Here is a 22,005-nt window from a genome sequence, read left to right as displayed (position 1 = left end):
GCGCATTGATAGGTCACGAGACCTAAAAACTGTGCTTGCCTGTTCATCCATGGGGGGTCAACCTGGCCGATTAAAAAAATTACCAAACTGACTTCCTAGCCAGACAAGGCTCCCTTTGGCTCTCCCAGTCTCCGTCTACACCCCAACATGGCTGCTAATTAGTATATACTTTTATTGTTTGGTTGATTAGAAATCATTACAATATATATATAAAAACATCAATCTAAAACTTGGCTTCTAATTTAAAAATAAATATTAGGTGATCTTCATCCTATCTCATTACTAACCAGTAAAATAAAACCCTCACCTTCAGGTAAATACATCTTTAATAATACGAAAAGAGCCCCAATAAAAATAGATAAACTCCTAGAAACTCCACTTTCCCACTCTAATATGATGTAGCTCTGCCACAACCCAAAATTCAAAATTCATGGGGAAACAATATTCTGGAGCTCATGGGCATCGAAAGGCATCCATTTTCGAAGGCAATTGGACCGCTGAGAAGCACCTCTCTCCTTCAGGGAACTCCAACAACCATATAACCTACTAGACATACATTTTGATTACTTTCTCGGGCTCGAGGTTTGCTTGTCTAAAATAAGTTATTCCGAAAAAGATCCCACTATCGTTAAGCCAGTACTTTGCTTCAACAAATCTGGCCACCAATCCTCAAAGCTTTGCCACCTCTTAAAACCAGATTCTACATCCCTCATAGGGACAGTCAAGAGAAAATAGGAGTCATGGGTCTATCTCTTCAGATAACTGGCAACTAATTTGGAAATCAGTTGTGACCCACAAGATCTCACCCCCCTTTCTCCCAAACAAAGTACTGGCTCCTTCAGAGGAAATTCTGGCCACCGGCTCGGCTTCATAAAATGTCTTTTAGAGGAAATCAAACTTGTTGGGACTGTAATGAAGCTAACCGTGACCGCCACCATTTACTCTTTTACTGCAGCGTGGTGACCTCTTTTTAGGATAGGGTTTTCGACTTTATCCACTCTCTATGGGGGATCCGACTAATAATTTCCTCTCCCTAATCCAGGGATTTCTAGATCCCCATATCCACTTGCAGTACGATAGACTTCTAGTGGATATATTTTTCATTTCAGCTTGTAAGTCTGTGCTGGCCAATTGGAAGAGTACTGCTGCTACCTCCTTCCACTCTTTGCTGAACTGGAATACTTACCTAAGGAGGGCACCTCTCCAAATATACGTGCCAAATATGTAAGGAAAACTGTATGATCGTGGGCACACCATGCTGTACTGTCGACATTTAACATGTGTTATACTTTCTGGCACAATGCTCTCTTCAGTATTATGTTTGTCCCAGGTAACCCACTGGGTACTCTGCTACCTCTGCTTGACTGAGATAATAGTGTACTGTTTCTGAATTGTAATGGGGCATATCCCCCACCGTGATCCCCTCTGCGAACCTCTCTTTAATTTCATTACTTTACCTTCATTGTTTCCTAGATGTTGTGCACTGGATATTGCTTTTCCATTCTATATGAATTGCTTTTCAGTTTTTGTAGAGCCCATTGACTATCACCTAATTCAGCTTATGTACTCTGTTTATTATTTACCTTGCTATAAAATCACATCAGTGTCTCTTTTGTTCTGTTTACAAACCCCAATAAAACTCTTTGGAAAAAAAAATGAATAACAATGATTTTCTTGTGAATTGAAATGTTTCAATTCTGAAATCATTAGACTGTGAAATTAACAATTCTAAGCTTGTGAAACGAGTAATTGTATTTGAAGTGTCACAATCATATCAGTTTTCCTCTCTCCACCATTTTCTTCTACTGTTTCCACTGTTCGGATTGCAGGCAGCCTGAGTTCTGGTCTGGCCACAGTCCAGTGTCACAAAACTGCTCCATAAGGCCATCTGTTCCTGGCTGTTAGCCGGCGGTGGCTTTGTTGCGTTAAATGGCAGGCAGGCATACTTCACTCTCTGTGTCTCTCTTACACTCAGGCCCATCGACATGGCAAAGGCTGGATGGTCGGCCACTGCTGTTGTGACCACACACACTGTGCACTTGCGCAGGCATCACTCCAAACACAAGTGAACAGACTACGGGTGAGTTGTTGACTAATTTCACTAGGAGTCATTCATTAAAGGTGTGCAAGCTAACAAATTAACAGGACGAGCCAAGCAAGGGTTGGCTCTGACTCTGTGAGCCTGTGCATGAGCCGAGCCTTGAAAATATTTAGCATGTAAACCATGCATCAAATAATGTGTTAGAATATGATATGTGTTGTAATGAGCTTTGGTCTCATGTTTGGATTATGGAGCACTGTGCTTAGTGCGTTCCATGTTACACTTGTGAGTCCAACGTTCCAGAACAGGCAGGTGATTTACAGCTGGCCAGGGATGAGCTGTTGTTACCTCCACAGGCTGTACCTTTGGAAATAAAGTCTACTTACCCTACTGCATCATTTCCTGTGTAATGCTTCTGGAGCTTCTAGGATTTTGGCGACGAGGGTGGGACCACCAAATTTTCAGCAAGATTAATCAGACCAGCCTCCCACTTACAGGAGTATTGTTATAAAATGGAATATATTCAAGGTTGGAGAAACATCCAAGCAGATGGTTTATCAAGACTCTCTCTTTATTGGGAAACGGTTGACAAGTCTTCAGTTTTAAAGAAGGAGGCGGAAGGTGCAGTAGCCTCAATTCAAGATGCTTTATGTGTAACTGAAGCACAAGCCATTACTGAAGCTGAATGAATTAACCGCATCGCTGCGGTGGCTTTTCCCGCTGTGTTGCGGCAATTTACGAATTACCGCGTTACATGACGAGCTCAGCTCGTCATCCGCGTACGGCAGGTTACGCTGATGACGAGCTGAGCTCATCATCAGCATGGAAGGGGTTAAAGAAATGTCATCAGACACATCAGTTCATGTCTGAACTCAAACGACTAATTGTACTGGGTGGCAGAAGAGAAAGTTCAGTTTCTCCTTCTATCAGACCCTTTGTCAAAATTTTAGATGAATTGCCTGTTTGCGGTGACTTATTGATTATGAGAGGTGAGTTATTTGTTCCTCCTTTGGCGTTGAGAAACAATCTTATTAGATTAGCTTATGAAGGACATTTGGGCCAGACCAGGACAAAAGAAAGGTTGAGGGCGAACTGGTGGTGGCCCAAAATGGACTCAGATGTTGATACATGGGTGGAGAAATGTGAAGTGTGTAAGGAAAGTGACAAATGACTTAGAGTGGGTGTGCAAGCATCCATGGGGCATATAACAGATCCCGGTCAACCATGGCATACTATCTGTTTGGACTTTATTGGTCCCATGAATGATCTTAGGAGTGACTGTCATTTTGCCTTGGTGGTAGTTGACGTCACTACTAAGTGGTTGATTGTCAAGTTCTTGAAAGACATTACCACTGCGACCACTGTACATATTTTGAAGGACATTTGTGTAAAGGAGGGTGTACCTTCGGTTTTCATCACCAATAATGGTACCCAATTGACATCTGCTGAGATGCGCTCCTGTAGTGTAGTTCCTATATTCCCAATAGGCTCTGCGCATTGGAATAGTGTATCCTGTAGTTTAGGCGTAGGATTGAAGTCGACTAGGTCTTTACGGAATATACTAGACTTAATTGTGTGTGTGCCAGCTAGCTCAGAGGTCACTAGAAACGTTCTCGAATGAACAAGAAGGGATTAGTTTCTGACAACCGCATAATCATGACAACTTTGTTTCCCAAGAAATATATCTCTAGAGTCGCGGAAACAATAGATAGTTATTTCACTCAGTCAATCGTGCATGCTTCGTTTCACCAGAAGTGCGGAGAAATAGAGAGATGGGCGTTTTCAATAAAATATATTTATTGAACAGTCTTCTTTCTCAAGCATAAGAAATTAACTGCTGCAATCGTAATACTTGCGGTAAAGTACAAAGAGTACAGTACGAAGAGTATTATAAAATAATATTGTAAAAGCATGATATGGTTTCTAAGCCATAAAACACCTAAAATGCATAAAATACATACAGTAATAAATAGTGACTAAAGGTACTCAACTGATGCTTCTAAAATACGTCTACCCCGGTGTACATAACCTAGGTCTAGCACAAGGGATGAAGTAAGTGAGGTGTAGCTTAGTTTTAGTATTTTTGCCAAGAATCTAATCCAAGAAATCTCTTAGAGTCTAATCAATTCCGTACCTTGGTATCTCTCTCTCAGGACTCGATTTCCCAGCAACCCGCAAGGGTAGCCTGGAAACACTGGAGCTGAATTTCTCGGCTGGAGAAAGTACAGCCTCTCTCAGTGCGTCAGCTGGAGGGTCGGCTTCCTTCGGCACTTGCTGCTGCAGGGCGCGTCGGGCAAGTAGATAGTCGAACTGCTCCAAACCACTGTGTGTTTGTTTGGACAAGTGTGGGCATATTTATACCTTGAAGGGGCCGAGTTTGATGTAAGATTGGACATAATAACGTCGTTAGAGACTTAATTCTCTGAAAACTCCATGAGTTCTTGGATACATTAATATTCATGCAGGGGAAAGTTCCTGACTGCTGAAGGCGGGTTTTTCAAAGAAATCGTTGTACATTTTCGGAACTAGTGGAAGTAGCCAAGCCGTATTTGGACTACTTGAGCTATGTCTTAATATGGTTGTGATTTCTATGCCTATATTAGGATACGATATTTTAAACCTATATAAGGGCATGATTTGGGAAAATTACAATACGGTTCTAAAACGCTATACAACACTCCTTTTTGGGTTCCTTTGGCATTAAACACATTTGCACGTCACTTTATAACCCACAGGGCAATGGAATGGTTGCGAGGGCAAACCGCCTTTTCAAAGGCACTATACAAATGGCGATGCCTAGTGGGTGTGAGGTTGATCTCTTGGTGTCTGAAATGCTTTGGGCTTACCGCTCAAGTCTACATAGAACTACCGGAAAGTCACCTTTTGAAATGATGCGAGGCAGTTTGCGTAAGACAATACTTGTTCCTACATAGATCAATGACCTGGTATATAAGAACACTTCTCCCAATAAACCATATCAAGATGTAAGTGTGGGAAAGAAGCTAAGCAAACGTATTTGCTCTGGTGAATTGGGTGAAAGTACGCAGTGGCAGACCTGGTGCGCGTCTATCCAAATTTTTGGTACCTTTCAAGGTAATTTGTGCTCTTCCTGCTGGTGTAATTCTTGACAATGGTGACAAATGGAACTATAGACATGTAGCTTTATATCAGAAGGGTGATTCTAGCCGCATTATTGTTGTAAGTCCTCATGATCCTTTTCCCAGCAATGTTTTTCTGTCCATGTCTGACAGTGAATTGACAGTTCACCTCACGCAAGACTTAGTACCCGCAGGGGTTCACAAGGAGCTGGCGACGCTCCTAATTCCTCTGAATTTGAATATTCTGTTCCTGTTGGAGTGGAAATGAGACCTATTAGAGGTCGATACCCTCCGAGTTATCATCATGATTACATTTGTGATTAACGCAAGATGACTATTAGAATGCATTGTATCTTGTTGCAATGCATCTTTTATTTTCACTGTAGGGTGCAAGATGTGCTATTTGCCACGCAGTATGATTACCTTTCATGGTATAATTGGAATGCAATGTATCTTTGATTAATTTTCCTTGAAGTGTTCTTGTTGTGCGATTTGTTTCTTCTATGCACAGTTTTTGTTGGACTTACATTTCATTCAGTTCTGTAATTTTTTATTCTTGATTTATCTCTCTCCTCTCTTCCCTCGTTCTCTCTCCCTTCTTCCATCTCTTTTCTTTCTCACCCTTTTAAGGGAAGGGGGTGTGTTGTAATGAGCTTTGGTCTCAGGTCTGGATTATGGAGCACTGTGCATGTCCCACTCGTGAGTCCAAAGTTCCAGAACAGGCAGGATCTACAGCCGGCCAGGGGTGAGCTGTGGTGACCTCCGCTGGTTGTAACTTTGGAAATAAAATCTACTTACCCCACTGAGTCTGTGTAATGCTTCTGAAGCTTCTAAGAATATGGTATCTTCCAAATCCAAATAAGTGTATTACTTTAGTACCTAGAAACGTTTCAACTTCACATGTCAGATCATATCCTTTGCTTTGAGAAGTATGTATTTAAAAAGTAAGGTTTTTAAAGTGAGAAACATTTCTGCTCTCAAGCTAGTGTTGATGGCATGAGTGGACTAAGTTTAGTCCGTCGTCTCTTTCAGTTACTCTCAGCCCTGAGGCCCGTGATTTCCACTTCCGGTCAGCGGGGGCAGAGACAGCACCAGCAGTGAATGCCGTCACTATCGGCCTCCTCCTCGGCTCCAGCAGCTGTAGGCGTGGAAGGATCCTCGGCCTGTGCGGTGACCTTCACCCTCTGACCCCGGACGTCACCCCCGGCCTCGGATTGTTCTTCACCGTCCCAGGCCGAGGGGGAGAGGGCTCTGAGCAGGGGTCTGAGCAGGTAGGAGTCTTCCTGGCCACCCCCCCTCCGGCTGAGCCCCTTCACCCCCTCCCCCCTTCAAGCCATACCCCCCCCCCCCCCCCGGACTGCGGCCCCTCCCACCTCTCCTGTGCAGCCTCTCCCCTTCCCTTCTCTCCCCCCTCTCCTCCCCTCTCCCCTTCCCTCCACTCCTCCTCTCCCAGTGCAAAGAGTGGGATGCCGGTGTACTATCGATAGAGCCACCCCATCTGGCTTTACACCCCCCGCGTTTCCACGCATGCGTATAATTATGCGCATGCGTAGAAACCCCATGTCTTGGCTGCCTGTATTTTGAAGCACCCCACTCTACTGCCCGTGTACTGCGCATGCGTGTGATTACACGCATGCGCTTTCAAGATCCAGCCGCGAACACTCCTCCTGCTCGAGCAGCCTTAACCCCATAGCTGCCAGCCAAGGCCAAGGCTGCAACTGAGAACAGAGCAGAAGGAGTCAGGCAGCGGCTGCACAGCTGCTCTCCCACACAGTAAACTAAAGGCAGAGGCCACTGGCAGCTCAGAGCGAATGAAGCAGCAATTGTATTTATTAATGGCAGCCACAGCAGGTCAGCTGCACCTATACACCGGCGCCGCGGGCTCAGGGAGGTGCACTGGCAGGGAGAGCTCTGTCAATATCATACTACACTGCTGACTTTCAAAGGCTCTGCTCCATTAGGACCGGAGTATCACGGGTCATCTCTGGTGGCAATGGAATATTGATATAGCTTATATAGCTGCCACCCGAGCACTCAGCATGGTTTGCAGTGACTGCTAGGAGTCAGTGAGCTTACAGAGAGCCCCCTTTTCGGTCACAGGCTGCTCTGAAGACAGGCAGTAGCAGTAAAACACTCGACTGTGTGTGTCACTACACTGTCCGAACACCGTTATGTATGTATTACACTGGTGGCCCAAGGAGCTAATGTGCCCAGTAAGATAACGGTGTTCGGACAGTGTAGTAGCACACACAGTAGAGTGTTTTAAGTGCTACTGCCTGTCTTCAGAGCAGCCTGTGACCGAAAAGGGGGCTCTCTGTAGCTCACTGACTCCTAGCAGTCACTGCAAACCATGCTGAGTGCTCGGGTGGCAGCTATAGAAGCTATATCAATATTCCATTGCCACCAGAGTTGACCCGAATGTTTGCTCTCCTATACTCACATGTTCACTTGTTTGATTCCACATGAGTTTACATAGCTTTTCATTCTTCTAAGGTCGATAAAATGAGTACCATTGACCAGAGGATCTTTGACCATTCAATAGCACAACTAAACTTTTCAGTGAGCTTACAGAGAGCCCCCTTTTCGGTCACAGGCCGCTCTGAAGACAGACAGTAGCAGTAAAACATACCACTGTGTGTATCACTACACTGTCCGAACACCGTTATCTTACTGGGACATGTGGTATGGTAACAGTTATGTATTACACTGGTGGCCCAAGGAGCTAATGTGCCTACACCAAGGATCTGTGTTTGCTCTCCTATACTCACATGTTCACTTGTTTGATTCCACATGAGTTTACATAGCTTTTCATCCTTCTAGGGTCGATAAAATGAGTACCATTGAACAGAGGATCTTTGACCATTCAATAGCACAGCTAAACTCTGGGGGTTTTACTTGCAGTCTACTAATATGTGTGCTATGTTTGTAGGTAATAGAAATGAAAACTCTCAGAAATGTCCATCTACAAACAGTGGTGCTGTGTTCTGCTAAACAGGCAGAGCACAGCAAAAGACAGGACCACAGGGACAGCACGGCTATACAAATATCCAATCCACCACTGGCCTGAAACCCCCATCGCATGGCCATGCAGTCCATAATAACTGCTGACTGGCACCACTGGCGGACTCAGCAGCTATCCCCTGCCTGCTGGAAGCAGGCATGGCGACCAGCTGACAACCTGCACCCCTGCATTTAATTTGGCCTCATAAATGACACTGTGGAGTGGGTCAGGTATAAAAACAAATTGCATCCACTTAAAAGATCCCCTCTCCCAGAAACCTCTGAAGGCAACATTGGAGATGATAGATCATTGCAGGATTCCTGTATCCTGGCACCTTTGGAAAAGGCATGTAAAGTGGCAGGGCTGTACTTTTAGAAGACCAGGTGGTGGAGTACAGAATGAGATAGATAGAGTGAGGGCGATAGAGAGATAGATAGATAGATAGAGTGAGGGCGATAGAGTGAGGGCGATAGATAGATAGATAGATAGAGTGAGGGCGATAGATAAATAGATAGATAGATAGATAGATAGAGTGGGGCGATAGATAGATAGAGTGAGGGCGATAGATAGATAGATAGAGTGAGGGCGATAGATAGATAAAGTTAGGGCGATAGATAGATAGATAGATACATAGACAGATAGCTAGAGTGAGGGCGATAGATAGATAGATAGAGTGAGGGCGATAGATAGATAGATAGAGTGAGGGCGATAGATAGATAGATAGATAGATAGAGTGAGGGCGATAAATAGATAGATAGATAGATAGATAGATAGATAGATAGATAGATAGATAGATAGATAGATAGATAGATAGATAGATAGATAGAGTGGGGCGATAGATAGATAGAGTGAGGGCGATAGATAGATAGATAGATAGAGTGAGGGCGATAGATAGATAAAGTTAGGGCGATAGATAGATACATAGACAGATAGCTAGAGTGAGGGCGATGGATAGATAGATAGATAGAGTGAGGGCGATAGATAGATAGATAGAGTGAGGGCGATATGACCGATAGATAGAGTGAGGGCGATAGATAGATAGAATGAGGGTGATAGAGTGAGGGCGATAGATAGACAGATAGATAGATAGAGTGAGGCAGATAGATAGATAGATAGATAGATAGATAGATAGAATGAGGGCAATAGATAGATAGATAGAGTGAGGGAGATATGACCGATAGACAGAGTGAGGGCGATAGATAGAATGAGGGTGATAGAGTGAGGGCGATAGATAGATAGATAGAGTGAGGCAGATAGGCAGATAGATAGATAGATAGATAGATAGATAGATAGATAGATAGATAGATAGATAGATAGATAGAGTGGGGCGATAGATAGATAGAGTGAGGGCGATAGATAGATAGATAGAGTGAGGGCGATAGATAGATAGAATGAGGGTGATAGATAGAGTGAGGGCGATAGATAGACAGATAGATAGATAGAGTGAGGCAGATAGATAGATAGATAGATAGATAGATTGATAGATAGAGAGTGAGGGCCATCAATAGATAGAGTGAGGGCGATAGATAGAGTGAGGGCGACAGATAGATAGAGTGAGGGCGATAGATAGATAGAGTGAGGGCGATAGATAGATGTGTGTGGTTGTGTGTGTGTGTTTGTACGTGTGGTTGTATGTGTGTGTAGTTGTATGTGTGTGTAGTTGTATGTGTGGTTATGTGTGTGTGGTTGGGTGTGATTGTGTGTGTGGTTATGTGTACGATTGTGTGTGTGGTGTTGTGTGTGTGTAGTTGTATGTGTGTGTGCGCGGTTAGAGAAGGATGCATGTGGAACAGAGCAGCAGATCAGCACAGCAGAAGAGAACAGGGAGTTAAAGAAGGAGGCAGTTGGAAGAGAGCAGCAGATCAACACGGGAGAAGAAAACAGGGAGTTAGAGAAGGAGGCGGTGGAAAGGAACAGCAGATCAGCACGGGAGAAGCGAACAGGGAGGTAGAGAAGGAGGTGGGGTGGAAGAGAACAGCAGATCAGCAAGAGAGAAGAGAACAGGTAGTGTAGTGTAGTTCCTATTATCCCAATAGGCTCTGCGCATTGGAATAATACCTTCAATAGTATAGGCCTAGACCAGACGTTAACTAGGTCTACTACTGTCGATATTAGACTTAAAGTTTTGGGTTTGCCAGCTAGCTCAGAGTTCACTAGAAACTTTCTCGAATGTTCAGGAAGGAATTAACTTCCCTGATTAGACAAGAAGGGATTTAGTTTCTGACAACCATAGAACAGCAGCGGTGCGTCCATTGGGGCGTAGGGGCGTAGCCCCACTAGCCTGGTGGACGCACCTGCTGACAACGAGCTTTCCGTCCTAATATCAAGAAATATTAAAGCTTTCAGCGGGGGTTCCGGCCGGGACACACCCGCTGAAATAGGGAGTGCGTAGGGGGTGGGGCCGGGTTGGCTGGCATTTAAACTCCTGTTTAAACTCAGGGCTGTAGAAACGGGAGTTGCGCATTACGGGCAGAAACTTACCCGAGCATGCGTGTCAGCGTCATGTAGACGCTGAGACAGACAGAAGGGGCCAGGGGGGGCGCGTTTAGCCAGCCCCGTCGTTTGGAAGGCGAGAGGGCGAGTGCTGTGTGGGCCCCCCTAGCCAATCCTGGCGCTGTATAAGCGCCAGGATTGGCTGGTGAACAGCGCCAAGGACAGGCAATCCATCATTGGATGCCGCGTGGGTGGCTCAGGCAGGCCGCTCAGCATTGACTGTATGCTGGCCAATCACTGTGACTTCGCATATGAAGCCATTCAGTGATTGGCCATGCGCACGTTAGAAGTAAGTTGTTCTGGAATCATCCCGACCCTCTCTCTGCTCTGTGACTGTCTGTGAGACGCCGTCTAAAGAAGAAGGAAGAGATCGTCGATTTCATTAGGTACGCCGGTGAATTTGTGCATTTAATTTAAATTTACTCATTTACTGTAAATGTCACTTGAGTTTTATTTGAGAGCTGTTGTCATGTCACGTCATGGTGCCGGGACTCGGCCCTAGTGCCTCTGTAGTCTCTTCTCCGGCTGCCTCCGTATCTGTTTATAGAGTTTCTGTATCACGTTATCTCCCAGGCGTCATGTCATTTAGAGCTGGGGGTGAGTGGCGGGCTACACGAATTTCTACTTAAGTGAGCGTAGGGGCTTCGACGGCAGTCCTAACGTTTTTCGCTATAGCAAACCTCACACTGCATTCTGGAACTTGTAGTTTTTGCTCAAGTCTTAACGCTGCAGGCATGGGCTCAAATCTGCCGCAAGGCTTGCCAAGTGTTGCTGGGTAAAAGGCAAGCCCAGAAGGCCTACTTTACCGCCCGTGGCAACTGGCAACTGGCAACTGTGGGCAGGCTCCGCCCCCATCGCTCCCGCACTTCTCTGCTCCACCGACCATTATGCTGAAGTGTGGATTGAGAAGGAATGTCAGACAGCGGCGTGGTTTGGGTCAGCAGATTCTGAAAAGCCACGTATTCTGCATGGCTTTTGATGCAGGCAGCGGGACACATGAATCACAGGGCACACACTGGCGCGTGCGTGTAAGAGCCGGTGCAGCAGTGTCGGGCGGGCACATGTGTCCAGGTGTTTATAGTGTGCTGAGGAAGGAAGCGCGTAGTCTTCTGTGCTATTGAAGGTAAAGACACGTAGCCCTTGTCTTTGAGAACACTCCAACTTTTTATAATTGCTCTGGAGGCGTCACTATGTCACATAGCCTCGCACCGACCCGGGTGAGCCGGTTCCCATAGTGCAAGAAATGGTGCACGTGGCTGCTCTATTTTGATGAGACTGTGTGGTAGTTTGGTCGGTAGCGCACTGACTGCTGAGGGACTGGTGGTGGCCAGGTGGTTTCCGACAGCAATGGCGTAGTAATGAATATTAATGACTTAGGTGGAGCAAAAATTGCAGCAGCTCCTAAGGGCAGTCACTTGAAGATAGTAAGGCAGCACAGTGTGTTAGTGTATCTGCTGCATATGTACGTTTATGTACGAGGGTGTTATTTATCACCACTGATACATAAGGATACCACGGGGTATGGGTGCGATAAATAACACCTATCACGAGTTCATGGGGACTAACATGGATTTTGGTTTTTAACGCACCAAACGCCACATGATATGGTAAATACCATATGTTTTTCCCTGTTAAATTTTGGCAGGTTTCACTAATTATTGAATGTGTAAATGCCTTCAAGCTCGCAATTCCAACCCGTGCGTAAACACAGTCTCTTACTGACATCGAATCATCTGGCAACCTTGGCATAGTTTGTGGCTTTCGTGATTAAGTCCCAGTAGGAATGACTCTGCATTTCATCTTTCTGAGAATGATGAATTGAGTGCAGCTGAGCTGAATAGTAACATCATCTATTAATTAACAGTGGTAGTCCCACAACAGTAACGTGGTGATACATAAAATACTGTATTAATTTAGTTCAAGTCTAAAAGCTGTTCTATACAACTTCTCTTTAGAGCACGGAAAAGATGACGCAGCTGCGACCAAGAATGTTCCTCCGGATCACTGGTAAATGCAATGTTGGTTTTAGTTCATCATACCACTCTGTCAAAATGAGCGGGGGCTGATTGGAACTCAGTGCCCCTGCTTTTTACAGCCATTAACCAAAGTTCTCGAGTTTCCCAGGTCTTTGTATGGTACGGTTGTCCTGCCATTTAAACCAACTTCCCTCCTAGCATTCTACAACTGTACTCTATACCACCCGTGCGCATAGCTGCCAAGGTTTCAGATTGCTGCTATGTGTGACATTTTAATAATTTTAGAGTAATTATGAGTGACATTTCAATGACTATGAGTGATACTGTCTCGTGAGCAAAATGAAGCAATGAAGAGCAGGGAAACCATAATATCAGAAATTACACACATTTGAGGAACGAGAAACTGAGTTAACTGCTGCAAAACGTAAGAAATATAAACAACTTCCATTGATCATACTCTAGCTAAAATTACAGAAATTAGATAAAGCAGCTTGGAAGTGGTTGAAAATGTCATTATAATCAGCTGAGTGACTTATGGTCTCACTCAACAGCCACCAGTGACCTGAGCTGTAACGCAACTGAAAAACAAAGAGGAGACCTACTGTGTGAGTGACAGGGGCATAGGCAAACTCAGAATAAGTCTAGAATGGAGTGCATTTGCTAGTAGGTGAATAAGTCTAGAATGGAGTGCATTTGCTAGTAGGTGTCTGGGTAGGGACCTGTTTGAGAGAAGCCACACTTCACACATAGAACTGGGTAAGCTCTCAGGTATGTTTGCACTATCTGTTTTTATTATTTTAAATGGTTAAAGTTCTCTGCAGTTTAAAATGCCCTAATACATTGAAAGTAATCAATGGCATTTATTTGAACGTCGTGAATAAACACGGCACAGTTTATTCTATTTAATAAGAAGCTAGTGGGGTTTGCTGTGCCGTGCTAGCTGCTCTGACCCGGGCAGACTGAGTGTTTCTGAATAAGTGAAAGATCAGCCGTGGCCTGCATATGCGGCTTCTTATCTCTTTTCCTCTACTTGTGAGGAAGAGAGTGACGCGTTGAACAAACTTAAGGAGGCCCGATTAGGGGGTGGGTGGGGGGCTCCTTTACCAAGCAATAATAAAAAAAAAAAACTTTCCAGTCGCTTCAGAGACCCTCGGCCTCTCCCAAGGCTTCACCTAGGAGAGATAACAGAGATACGGTGGAAGAGCTGCGCATGGGGGTGGGGGCTCAGGCTGGAAGCATCTCAATTTAGCGCACACAGACAGGCTCTCTCTCCCCCAGTTAGTTGTACATGAGGCAATAGCAAAGTCTCACTAACCTCACAGAAGGGCCCTCCACCTCCAGTCTGTCCAGGCGGACCCGATGTCACGGACTTCTGGCTACAGTAAGATATTTCATGCTTCAAAGGGGGCGGTAATAACAATAGCTAGCACATGGTTCCCGAGCCGATGAAGCCGGTGGACGGTGCCGTAGTTAAAGGCTGCGCTACCCTCTAAAGATGATGACATGCTGCGCCGCCCGCAAATTATCCACTCCAGCCTCATCGAGCGCCCAAAATAAACTGCGCGCGCTTCCGCGCAGTGACGTCTCACCGTGATGACATCACCCTGCCAGTAACAACCGAGCCACGGCAGTTTATTCAACCAGGATACATAGCACTAAAGCTGCCTGCAGCCTTAGCTCAGCTGAACCCCAAGCCTGCTAGAACAGCGCTCATAAGCCACGGGCGGCGCGATGCCACAGACTCTGTTTTAAATCAGGCTTTACAGTCAGGCTTGATAGTGACAACCTCAAATACTGATAATGCACTTAGCTGATTTGCGTGACAATCCTTTCACATGCGGTAATGCGGTAATGTAACTTAAAATGCGTTAGTGTCACACCGGATGTGTGACACTTGGCAGGGCTGCGTGCGTAACATAAGCCAACGCGGTGCGGGGAATAGGGGGGAGGGGCGAACTCCAGGCCCGCCACCCTCAGCAAAAGGGATAGAGGGGGCCTCCGTGTACTTTGCAGGGGCATCGTCGAGCTTCGTTATGCCAGTGACAGCTCAGTGCGATACGAGTTAGCTGAGCAGATTCACTCTGTAAGGTGTTATAACCAATCCTCTCTTGGCCGAACCCACCCTGTTGATGCCGGGTCCCCTACGGCTTTGCCACCACTTCGAGGGCTCGGCAGAGACTGGGAGAGAGCACAAGGCGACCCCTCTCCTGTAGGGTTCCTGGTGTCTCACAAGAGGGTCTTGCATAGCGAATCTCTTCAGAGTTCTAGGCTTGAATGGAGGAATCCTTCCGTCCCTTTGAGAACGACTGGGTCATTAGACACAACTGCCGCATCGTTCAGATTGACGTTTGGGGGTCCCTTCTTTATTCCAGGGCACACATGCTGCCCACATGTGCACACCCGACCCCAAAACAAACTGCTGATATATGGCGCGTCCTTTCATCTGTATAGGAAAGGGCTTTGCAGAGCTGCTAGCTGCTGCAAGGAAAGGAATGGGTCTCCAGGCTGATGTTCGAATGATGAAATACGGCAATAATAGGGGTACCGTGGGCCTCTCAGTACCTGTCCCTGGGCTTTGTCACTACTGCACCAGTTGCACTAATGGAAGCTAGGCCGGAACCCCCTCTCACTTCCATTCACCACTTCACCCGTTTCTTGACATTTAATTTTTATTGTTACAGTATGTGTTGGTCTCCGTTCTCCCCGACTCTCTTTTTCCACCGTGACACTCCCACTCTTTCATATCGGTCTCTATCGCTCTCTCCTCTGTCACATTATGCGATGTTTACTCTATCCCCCCCCCCCCCCTCAATGTCTCTTTAAATGTATTTGTCATTCTCTTTTTCGGCTCTGTGATATCCTTATTTATTTCAAAGGTTTTATCTTTGTTGGCACTAAATCACTAGCACTCGTTCCTCTTTATCTGAACCCCTCAGCTCTCTTTTCTGGCACTGGTGTATGTTCCTCACACCAAAGGGATGGCAGGGACGGCTCTAGCTCAGACTTGTGGTGGGGAGGGGCGGGGTTCACTCTATTTGCAAGTCTATTATGGTTATAAAAGCACCTGCTACCCCGTTCTTGCCTCCAGCAATTTTCAGGCAACAATAAAAATGTCAAGATAACTCCAGGGTGATTAATGTTCTTCCTGGAACGAGATCAGCGTTTTGTCTTGTGGAAGCTTTGATTCATCATAATGTAGTGCAGACGGTTATCATGCCAGCTGCAAAGAACGTGTACCAATCAAATCACAAAGTGCATATAATGTAAATAGGGCAGTGGATTACTGCTTTTGTCAAAGAGATTCTTTTGTTATTTGCAGTTTCTAAGTTAAAATTCTAATGTAGAATAGTGAGCTATTAACCGTCATCAAAGAGCTGCATACACACTTCAAGGCATAGATTAGAGGGTTATGATTTTCCCCCCAGCCTTTGATTATCATAATGTTGCAAAAACAGTTCATTTGGGAAGAAATCAATTCTTAATATTTTAGTGAACCACCAACCATGGTGTTACGTTTTAAATTCTGAGTTTATTCTTCTCCAGACCAAGCACTCTTAAACTATCCTGCCTACCAGTAGGGATGAAATGTGATTACTACACTTTGTAGTCCTCTGTCTTATGTAACATTTCCTATAAACTGATTTATACACTTATGATTCATTGTCTCTGTGTAATATGTGTGTGCTGTAATGTGCTCTGACATCCCACACTGCCATGGGCGACGCTATAACATGAATCAAATGCACCTGAGAGAGGTGGTTTTGGAGACTTGAGGGGCTCTGTTAAAGGATGGTAATGAAGGAGTCGTGGTGGAGGTGGTCATGGGGAGGGGGCACAAACATTAGTTGCTGCACCGGGCGCCAACAGCACTAAAGCCGGGCCCGTGCCACTGGATGACCCTAGCTGACAGGCCAGGTTACATTTTGCTTCTCTTCTGATTTCTGATCTCTCACTCAATGCAAACATGCATGTCAACATTCTGGAAAGTCATGGTGAATTTCACCACAAATTGTTATCATAGAGTAAGCACTACCCTGTCTTCTCATAAAGCAAAACTCCTTCCATCTGACAGAATGGTTTCAGTGAGTTAATGCTCACCTCAGACATCTGATGTGAACTGCAGCTCGTGAACACTGCTTAGGCCAACTCAAGTCAAGCAGGGGATAAATAAAAGGGGGTCCCAAAATAAATTTTTCTCATGCAATTTCCCACATGAAGTTTGGGAAGTGATATAGAAAAATCGGCAGTACAAAATTATACCAAATGTGGCAGAAAGCTTGTCCTATTCTCAAACAACATGCTTTTTGTGATTTCGTATACATTTGTTCTGCCTTTTTCCAAAAACTAAGCCCCAAAATATAGTAATCTCGGGACTGTTGGACTACTGTGATAAGAGTAGGGATACCCTGAACCCCTGGCCCTCATTGCAGTGGGGGCCCTTGCAAACCTCCCCCCCCCCCAAAAAAAAAATCCATGCCACGGGTCTCACAGTACTCCTGTGGAATCCAGCGAGACATCCCGTGAGGATTCCTCCTGAACTCCCGCAGGACCTAGCATGACGCACTTCGTGCAGTCCCACAGTATTGTGTCAACGTCAAAAAGTGAATCTTGCACTGTCCAGTGGAACCTTGGAGTGGCGCATGTGCAACAGTACCGTGGGAATACTGTGATACAGTGGGAACAAAAAAAAGTTGGATATATATTGTAAGACTGTTTTTCTTCCCCCGCCTTTCCTTGTTTTGTTTCCCTGTTTTCCCCTTGCTTGCCATTCGTTACTCTAGAGTCTAATAGAGTCGGTATATTGTAAGACTGTTTTTCTTCCCCCGCCTTTCCTTGTTTTGTTTCCCTGTTTTCCCCTTGCGTGCCATTCGTTACTCTAGAGCCTAATAGAGTCGGAAGGCCGTAGGGGAAGACTGTGGACTTTTCTTCAAGTTCCTGACGCTCCTGCGGAACGAACCTGGCAACCATTACACTGCTGTGTAACTTTTTCTACTCTTAGAGCTGAGATTTCCATGAAAGTCTTATAGTCTGAATTCAGCACCTGAGCATAATAGGACAGAATGTATGAAGCTCTGTGGTAATACTGAATAAGCAGCTACCTATGTTATGCCATCTATTAATGTAATAACCACTTTCACAATTGCTTTATTAACCTTCCTGCTTTCTCAAATTTGCTTGAAAATGCATGATTTTTCTTCTTTTTTTTCAAAATTTTCTTGGGGGGGGTCATCCACCCAAACCCCCCTTTTGGGGTTCGGGCTCGCTCGCTGCGCTCGCTCGCTACGGTGCTGTATGCTAATTAGTTTACGCCCCACCAATTTAAAAGCTCACCCACCGCCCCTGCCATAGAACATGACAACTTTGCTCTCCCCTAATCAAGAGTGTATCTCGAGAGTCGTGTGAACAAAAGGCAATTTATTTTACTCAGTCAGTACGTGCATTCTTAGTCTCATCAGATTGTAGAGAAAAGGAAGAGACGGGCGTGTTCAATAAAAGATGTTATTTATTGATCAGTCTCTTTTCTCGTACAAGAGAAATGGATCGATATTATTGCAATACTTATAGTTAAGTAAAGTGCATACATTAAAAGCAGAAGTATAAAATAATACTGTAAAAACATTGATATGGTTTCTAAGCCATATGAAGGTTTAAAATGAATAAAATATATTACATACACATATACATTTGACTAAACGTACTCAACTGGTGTTTCTAGATACGCCTACCCCGTGTACCTGACCTAAGTCTAATACGTGGGCTGGAATAGAAAGTTACAGTTTAAGTTAAGTTTGTTTTTGCCAAGTGACTGACTAAAGAATTCTCTGCGAGGGGTTATTCAGTTCTGTACCTGGAAGTTAGGATGAATGAGTGATGGTATCTCTCGTCTCTGGTCTCGATATTCCAGGCTGCCTGCGAGGGCCACCCGGAAACGCCGGAGCTGGATTTCTCGGCAGGAGAAATAGGCAGCTGCTCGATCTCAGCGCGTCAAGAAGGCGGGGCTGCGCCAGCGGGGTCTGCTCTGCTCTGGGCTTCTGCAAGTCTGGCTGCTCCGTCCTCGTCACCACCGCGTGTGTTTGCATAGGGCAATATCGGTAATATTTATACCTTTAAGGTGCCGAGATTGACGTAAGGATGGACATAGATACGTCAATAAGGATGTCATACGACCAGGTCGTTAGCACATTCTTTTGCTGAAGTTCTCGGTGAGATCAAAACAATGGCCGCAGGGTTTTTCCCAGGTCTGTCATAGGTTTGATTTGTTATGAGAACTCCGTATGCCTTATCAGGGGCTGGAGGAATATCGCTTGTCTAATTAGATGGCAAGCGTTATGACCTAATCAGATAACACGTTCCTGTGCCGTAGTGTGGCTTTATCAGATAACGGTTCCTGCATCATGGGGGTTTTCTGCCTCATGGGATGGCTGCTAGTTAACTTGTTAGTTTGTTAACCAGAATAGGGTCAGGAATAGGGGGATCGATACAGAACCTATAGGAATACATCACACCCACTCCACGCTAACTATGGACATATTTACTAATCTATGCATAGTAAAACATACTATAGAGTATTGTGTACACCTTACCACCCCAAAATACATAAATGCATTTTGAAATTATCAAATATACGGAAAAAATGCAGTCATATGTATAGTATGCACTCAAGCTGTAGACTCAAGCTGTAGAACAATGCTAAAGTAATCACGCATTTGTATACATTATTGCTATTTTCGTATATGAAAATTTACACATGAAATGGCTCTTAATACAGAAAAAAAGTTCGAGACCACTTCATCACAGAATAATAATAACTATGAACATGCCAGCGGGCAGCTAATGTCTATAAGCTATCTAATTTTAGAAATCTTAGTTCTCTAAGAATAGTTCTTACTTTAAGCAGAAGATAGTGTCCCGGAAAATATGCAAAAATATTTTGGGGCTGCTGAAAAAATTGCTGTCCGTGAACTGGAGGGAAAATTATTCATGTGACTTTATTATTAAAGTTGAAGGCCAAATTCAGGGAACGCCGTGTACGGGCTTGTTCAAAAGTCTCTATTTCTGCTCTGGTGAGAACATCATATCATTTAGGCTTTCGAAAAAGTTGTCAACAGCTTCCTGGGAGAGTTCCACTAACTCGGAAATAGGTGTAACCATGCATTCGTGCGCATGATTGTCTCCATTGACATTCTGATTTGGATTGCTGACAGAAGGTCGTACCTGATCGATGCTGCTTTCATCTTGTACTTCACTACCCCTTAATCGTAGTGGTGAAGCTTCCACGAATGCCGTCATCAGGATTGGTAGCCTTTGAGGGCAGCACAAAGCGTGAGCCTTTGTTGGACTCAACAATGTTTCTGCATCCATTGGCGCATCCGATTGTAGCGTCAGACAGGTGTCTAACACGCATTCTTCTCCGCATAGCAGGCACCTTAATACAGGTAAAACACATCGTTGTCACATTGGTCGAAATGATAGAAACCAAGTCATAATCAGGTCTCTAAGCCGGGATAGTCCAAGGATTTTTGATATCCGGTCCCGGTATCCAATGGCTAGGATTGTTTCTTCCCTTGTCGCAGGTGTTCCGTCTGTGACATGGTTTGCCATAACGAAATATAAGGACTAGGAATAGGATTCCTGCAATCAGTCCTAAAATGAGGGGAAGTCCGCCAAAAATCGAATGGACGAAATCTGGAAAAATACCCAGTATGGCTTTGAATGGTGTTAATGCCATCGAAAATACTGTCTTAAATACCTTTGAGACTCCACTGGTATCAGAAATATTTAAGATTTCATTCAGGATTTCTGCGAAATGTATGGGGGAATTAGTTGATAACAATGAATGTATCTCTGCAGTCGTCCTTGCGACTTGGAGATCATACGTTTCTTATGATGACGTGAGCCTTGTCGGCGTCTGAAGAAGCACTGTTTTCATTCTGCTTAAAGTATCTATTCGAATAGAAGTAATTTTCAAGTTGGGCCATGCCCTTGCCTCCCTGTCTGGAAGGGAGCTGGGGAACAATAAGCGTCCACAGCACTTGACCTTCGCAGTCGTAGTTACGAGATAAGGAGTCCCGGGCATAAGACTACAACATCTGCGATCTACAATTAGAACGTAACTCCCATTATAGAGTCTTTGAAAGAATGGTTCTATCTCTGTTGCAGGTGCGCCTTGCTGGTGACATGAAAGGTTATTTGAGTTCCCTTCACAGGCTCCATGCAAAATAATTCCGTTGCACAGAAGTGTACCGCTTAGTGACATTGCACAATTATTGCCACTAAGAAACACTTTCTGTCCTTTATTACTGACACATGCATGTGAATAGGGCAAGTTCCATGTTGTTTTAATGTACCCTTTTCCCAGCTTTTCGTACATGCCAGCCTGTATATATTTTTGGCAGTATTGAAACCTGAAGGTTGATATTGGAATATTAATTATCCCATGTATTATCCATTCACTGACAGGTCGTTCTGACATTGTCACTGGTAATCTCTCAAGTTTCTCAATGCTCAGGATTGTATAATCAGCACCCTTTTGTGCCATACTGATTTGTCTATCAGTAAGGTTAAAGATATGGAATAGTGACGTTGTGTTGATTAAACGCCAAGGCACATAGCCTGAACGCAGATTTTGTAACGTCCAGCCAAGCTGTACAATAGAACGCAATTGAGACTGACCGTGTTGTAATAACAGTAAGTCTTGCGATAATATGTCGATTGCTGAAGACACAATGCTGTCCAGAGAAAAAATTCTGGAGGACAGAGTCATTAACCCATTGTCCACTACAGAAAGTGATTTTTCCAAATTAATACGGTCAATTTCCCGTATACTTTCAGCTGTCTCAATTTGAGTAACCTTCCAGGCCTCGTTGTATGCTGCATACACAGAGGCTGCTATGAAACGCTTTTGACGCTGTTTGCGTGGTCCCATAGTGAAATCACGCAAGTCAGCACCATCAGTAAGTAAAGTTAGGTGTTGCTTAATTTCTGCCAGTGTGGAAGTTTGTAGCCATTGAAGGCATAATTTGCCCACACTGTAGGTGGTTATTATCCCTGGGTGATGTCTTTGGGGATATCTAGGGTCTGGCCTGGTCATTTTGAACCCCTGTGTTTTGTTCAGGAATCTGTCTTGACAGTTATTAGTATCTGTGGGCCAGATCAACCACTGTTTCCAATCTGGATGTGTTCTGTTTTGGTTTAATACATAATTTACGTCTATCTCTTCATCTGTAGAGCTATTGCTGTTCATTGTTGGTTTTGGAATAGACGGTTTATTTAAGTCTTTGATTTTGGCTAGGCCAAGACAGGTGGTTTGTTGAACAGTGTCATTTAAAAATATAATTTGTTCTGGGATCATGCAGGCTCTAAACAAAGATTCTATACCCTGTACTTGCCATTCTT

The 22,005-nt window shown here is 44.6% G+C and overlaps 1 protein-coding gene across 1 annotated transcript in view; it reads left to right on the top strand.

Moving 5' to 3' along the window:
• The first annotated feature begins 6,214 nt into the window (after window positions 1-6,214).
• The window catches only part of LOC144772320 (uncharacterized), a 201,595-nt gene continuing 185,804 nt past the window's right edge, over window positions 6,215-22,005 (top strand). The window contains exon 1 of the mRNA XM_078656557.1: window positions 6,215-6,410. The gene's annotated coding sequence lies outside the window, so the exon portion shown is untranslated. The remainder of the gene's footprint in view (window positions 6,411-22,005) is intronic.

The sequence above is a fragment of the Lissotriton helveticus genome, chromosome 8 (assembly GCF_964261635.1).
Source record: "Lissotriton helveticus chromosome 8, aLisHel1.1, whole genome shotgun sequence".
NCBI lineage: Eukaryota > Metazoa > Chordata > Amphibia > Caudata > Salamandridae > Lissotriton > Lissotriton helveticus.
Note: the sequence above shows the minus strand (reverse complement) of the source record. Positions and strands in the feature narration are given on the sequence as shown.